The sequence below is a fragment of the Triticum aestivum genome, chromosome 3A (genome assembly GCF_018294505.1).
Source record: "Triticum aestivum cultivar Chinese Spring chromosome 3A, IWGSC CS RefSeq v2.1, whole genome shotgun sequence".
In the NCBI taxonomy this organism is placed as follows: Eukaryota; Viridiplantae; Streptophyta; class Magnoliopsida; order Poales; family Poaceae; genus Triticum; species Triticum aestivum.
The window spans coordinates 90,857,503-90,863,502 of NC_057800.1; positions in this window are offsets into that span (position 1 = coordinate 90,857,503).

Sequence of the window (6,000 nt, forward strand, 5' to 3'; positions counted from 1 at the left end):
ACTGCATCTTAAATCACGCATACAGATCTTAGTTCTTATGGACGGCCTCAATGAAACAACCCACCATGTACTCCTACATGGCCTCTCATCGATACCTTTACCAAAACATGTTCAACACATCCCTCACATTACCGGCATAAGCATTTCACTCTAGCCCATCACCCAGATGAACCGGACCTGACACAACTCTAAGCATAGCAGGCATAGCAAGGTAGGAATCACATACATGACTCAATTAACTCCTACATATGCTAGTGGGTTTCATCTAGTTACTGTGGCAATGACAGGTCATGCAGAGGATAAGGGTTCAACTACCGTAGCACACAGCAGTTTGAATCGCGCTGTCTTAATGCAGTAAACAAGAGCAAAAGCGAGAACATGGGTTTGTATCAGAATGATCAATGGGTTGCTTGCCTGATGGAGTGGTAGTGGGATAGTGCCCTTCAGTTGGATACTCGTGAATATCCTCGGAGGCAGAACCTACCACGAAGAACACATCGGAACACAATCAATCACATGACGATATGCAACAATATGATGCATGCTATGACATGGCAATATGAATGTGTCTTGGCCTAATGCAAGCTAAAACAGAAGGGGATAAACTCATTTGAATCAAAGATTCAATTATTAGCTCACTAAACATGGCCTTAATAGTGCATTACCTTATTCTGCTTAAACAGCAAGGTAAACTTGTTTTGTCATGCATGAAACCATTATAGATGGATAGATTGAATTTTTCTGATCATTTTTCATATATAAATCTTTACATTTGGAGCTATGGTTGATTTTCTTTGATTTTTAGAAGTTTTGATTATTTTCTGGAATTTCCTGTATAAGAATAATACCAGTAATTTAATTACCGCATCAGCATTACGTCAGGGTGACATCAGTGGTCAACGGGGACGTCCAGTTCAAACCTGACTGGTGGGTCCCGCGTGTCAGTAGTTAATTAAACTAATTATTTTTAGTTAAAACTAATTTGATTTAGTTAGCAGGGGGGCCCATTTGTCATTGACTCAGGGGAGTCAAACTGGGGTCAAACCCCTGGTTAGCGGGGCTAATCCCGCCGGCGTTGAGTCGCCGGCGAGGCCGAGACGGCGGAGGGCTTCGGATTTGGTCCTGCGGTGACGAAATTGATGGCGGAGACGTGCTACGCGTAGCTGGGGCTCGCGCGCATCTAGTGGGGCAAGTGGGAGGAGCTGGGGTGGAGCGAGCACGCCGGAATCGAGCTTGTGGCGGCGGCCGGAGTTCGGATGGGGTTGGGTTCGACACTACAGTCCACGGGAGAAGGAGCTGGTGGTGGCTACGGGCTCCTGGTGCTGCGCTGAGCACAACGGCGAGCTTGGCTTCGAGCCACTGTGGCTCTGGCCACGACGGCGCCATGGCCGGCGGCGGGGAACTTTCGGGTGCGGTGGAAATGGCGACTACAGAGGCCAAACGAGCACGGGAGCTAGGGGAAGAGGAAGAGGAGATCACAGCGGGGTCGGAGAGGGGGTCAGCGAGCTCGGGGAGGTCCTGGCGGCGGCGAATCGACCGGAGACGGCTCGGGTGCCCGAGGTCGAAGACAAGGGCGAAGATGGCGTTCGGCGGCGTTTGGAGTCGCGTGGGTCGGCGGAGAGGTCCAGGGCGACGAGGCGGAGCTATTGGGCTCGTCAGAGGGGCGAGGGGGTGGCTCTGGTGGCGTCTACGGTGAACGGCGGCGAGGAACGCGCTCGGCCATCACAGGAGAGAGTGAGGGAGACGAGGGGGAGAGTGAGGGAGGATGAGAGGGGGACGTGGGGGTCGTGTGGCATCCCTGGACGTCTCCAGGGCGTCGGTAGAAGCAGGAGGTGGCCGGCGTGTGGCCGCGGGCGCCAGCCACGCGCTCCTCGTCCTTCTGGCGGGAGGAGGACGACGACTGGCAAGCCAGTCGGCTGGGCCGAGCCAGGTGGGCTGGGCCAGCACAGGTAAGGCCCAGGTGGGCTTCCCTCTCTCTCTTTTTTTGATTTGTTTCTATTTTTTCTATTTAACTGCAACTGTTGGGCTTTATTAAAAATACTAAAACGTTTCCAAAAATCCTGAAAATAATTGTGGGCTCTGTGTAGAATATATCCAACAACAAGCATTTATTTCCAGAATTATTTGAGCATTTAAATTATTTTATAGCATTTAAATGCCCAAATTCAAATACTTATGATTTAATTCAATGACCTTCTGTTGACCTAGAAAATTGTGCACCAATTTTGCCAGAGGTTCTAACCCAAGACAAAGAGGGTGAACTTTTTAGAAGGGCATTTCAGGTTCATTGAAAATAATTTTAGTAAACCCTAGTTGTTTCCAGGGGGGTGTTGGGGGTTTCTGCCTTCCCCATTTCAAACTTAAAAGGAAATTAAACATGATGCACACTCTAATGCATGAACTAGCTAGGGTGTGACAACTCACCCCACTCAAAAGAATCTCGTCTCGAGATTTAGGATCCTCTGGAAAGAAGGTGGGGTACTCAAGTCGAAGACGATCCTCCCTTTCCCAAGTGGCTTCTTTCTCGGAATGGTGTGACCATTGAACCTTGAGAAACTTGATATTACGATGTCGAGTGGTACGCTCGTCTTGATCAAGGATACGAACGGGATATTCCCGATATGAGATGTTATCTTGTAGATCAAGCGTTTCGTGGTCCACTCCACGGATAGGATCCGCGAAGCAACGCCTGAGTTGTGAAACGTGGAAGACATCATGAACTCTGGAAAGATGCGGAGGTAGTTCCAATTGGTAGGCAACTTCTCCTCGTTTGGCAAGAATGCGAAAGGGTCCAATGTAACGAGGAGCCAATTTGCCTTTGATACCGAAACGATGGGTTCCCTTTAATGGAGTAACCCGAAGGTAAGCCTTCTCGTCGACTTCATAAGTCATAGGCTTATGTTTACGATCATATTGACTCTTTTGACGAGATTGGGCTGTTTTCAATTTCTCACGAATAACACGAACCTGCTCTTCTGCTTCCTGAATCATATCCGGGCCAAAGAGTTGTCTTTCCCCGGTTTCTGACCAGTTAAGAGGCGTTTGACATTTTCGTCCATAGAGAACTTCGAAAGGAGCCTTGCCCAAGCTGGCTTGATAACTATTGTTATAAGCAAACTCCGCGAATGGGAGGCAATTCTCCCAACTCATTCCGAATGAGATGACAGAAGCTCGGAGCATATCTTCCAGAATTTGATTGACTCCCTCTACCTGACCACTTGATTGAGGATGGAAGGCGGTACTAAAAGAGAGACGAGTTCCCATAGCATTTTGGAAACTTTCCCAAAATCGAGAGGTGAAGAGACTCCCACGGTCTGAGTTAATTTCCAATGGGACACCATGAAGAGACACTATTTGGGAGATGTATAAATCGGCTAGCTGGCTAGCGGTGATACTCTCACGAGCAGGTAGAAAGTGGGCTACTTTGGAAAGACGGTCGATCATGACGAAGATGGCATTATTCCCTCTCTTGGTCCTGGGAAACCCAGTGATGAAATCCATACTGATTTTATCCCATTTCCATTCAGGAATGGCCAAAGGTTGAAGGGTGCCAGCAGGCCGTTGATGCTCTGCTTTAACACGACAACAAACGTCGCAATTAGCAATGTATTGAGCGATTTATCTCTTCATCCTAGTCCACCAAAACCTTTGGCGTAGGTCTTGATACATTTTAGTACTACCGGGATGAATGGTGAGAGGGGATTCATGAGCTTCCTTAAGGATCAGCCGCCTCAGGTTTCGTGCCTTTGGAACCACTAGGCGATTTCCAAAGTATACGACACCTTGATCATCAATGGAGAAACAATTCGCGACCCCTTTCTTAATGTTTCTCTTAATACGGGAGATTCCCGGATCTACCTTCTGTGCCTTGATGATCTGATCCGTAAGGGTAGGTTTCGCCACCAGGGTGGATAGGAATCCTCGAGGAACAATGTGAAGATTTAGCTTACGAAATTCCTCATGGAGAAGTGGTTGACTTTGTTGTAACATCAGGTTGTTACAATAGGACTTACGGCTTAGTGCATCAGCCATGACATTGGCTTTGCCAGGGGTTTAAGTTATTCCTAAGTCGTAATCCTAGATCAACTCAACCCAACGTCTTTGCCTGTGATTCAAATCTGGTTGGGTGAAGATATATTTCAAACTTTGGTGATCGGTGAAGATCTCGCAACGATTACCGAGGAGGTAATGTCGCCAAGTTTTAAGTGCATGGACTACAGCTTCAAGCTCTAGATCATGTGTGGGATAATTTTCCTCATGTGGGTGTAATTGCCGTGAAGCATAGGCAATTACCTGACGATCTTGCATGAGTATGCAACCTAGTCCTTGTCGTGAGGCGTCGCAATAGATAATAAAGTCCTTGGAGAAATCTGGTGGTACTAGTACGGGAGCAGATGTCAGGCGTCTTTTCAGTTCCTGAAAACTGAACTCGCACTGTGGAGTCCACTCGAACTTTTTATCTTTCTTGAGGAGTTCAGTTAGAGGTTTAGCAACCTTGGAGAAATTCTCGACGAAGCGGCAGCAATAGCTCGCTAAGCCAAGGAAGCTCCGAACTTGCTTGACCGTCTCAGGTGGAGTCCAGTCAAGGACGGCTTGAACTCGCTCGGGATTGACAGCAATACCCTTACCAGAGATTACATGGCCTAGATAGGTCACTTCTGGCAACCAAAATACACTTGGAGAATTTGGCATAAAGGCGATGCTCTCGAAGTTTCATCAATACCAGCCTTAGATGTTCGGCATGTTCCTCTTCATTCTTCGAGTAGATGAGTATGTCATCGAGGTATACTACGACGAATTTATCCAAGTACTCCATGAAAACCGAGTTCATTAACCGAGAGAAGGTGGCTGGGGCATTGGTTAAACTGAAGGACATAACGTTGTACTCATATTGGCCATAACGAGTAACAAAGGCCGTTTTGGGAATGTCCCCATTTCTGATTTTGATTTGATGGTAGCCCAACCTCAAATCCATCTTGGAAAAGACTGTGGATCCAGTGAGCTGATCATACACATCGTTGATCCTGGGAAGCGGGTATTTGTTCTTTATAGTGACCAAGTTGACAGGTCGGTAATCTACAACCATTCGATCCATTCCATCCTTCTTCTTGACGAAGAGGACGGGGCAAGCCCAAGGAGAGGAACTAGGACGGATGAAACCCTTTTTCAAGGACTCATCGAGTTGGTTCTTAAGCTCGGCTAGTTCTAAGTTTGCCATCTTGTAGGGTCTTCTAGAAATTGGAACGGTTCCTGGAACAAGGTCTATCACAAACTCGACATCCCTGTCAGGTGGAACACCTGGCAGTTCTTCTGGAAAGACATCCGGAAAGTCTCGGACTACCGGAACATCCTCAAGGTCTGGAAGAGGGTTGGCATTTAGGGAGTAAAGCTGGCGCTTGGCCACTCGAGTTAAGACATTGACTGTCTTGCCCGATGGGTGAGTAAGTTGAACGGTTCTAGTGGCACAATCGATCTTAGCATAATAAGCTGACATCCAGTCCATACCCAAGATGATGTTTATGTCTGTGGACTTGAGAGCTATTAATGATGCAAGGTAGACAAGTCTATCGACAAGAATTTCGTTCCCATGGCTTACTCTAGAGGTTTGCCATTTGGAACCGGAGTTTGAATTACCATGAAAGTGGGCATGTCACAGAATGTCGTGTTATGCAATCGAGCATAGTTCTCGGATATGAATGAATGAGATGCTCCAGTATCGAAAAGAACAGATGCCGGATGGCAGTTAACAAGGAGCGTACCAAGAACGGCGTTGGGATCCTCATGAGCCTCCTCGGCTGAAACATAGTTGACATGGCCACGGGCAGTGGTGACCGGCTTGGCGTAGAATGTCTTTCCCACGGGCTTACCACGGCCAACGGACTTTCCAGTCTGAATGGGGTTGTTGTTCTGGGGACACTCTCGGCTATAGTGACCCGGCTCTCCACACTTAAAGCATGTCACCACATTGGGGCGTGGAGCAGCATTAGCAGCGGGGCCACC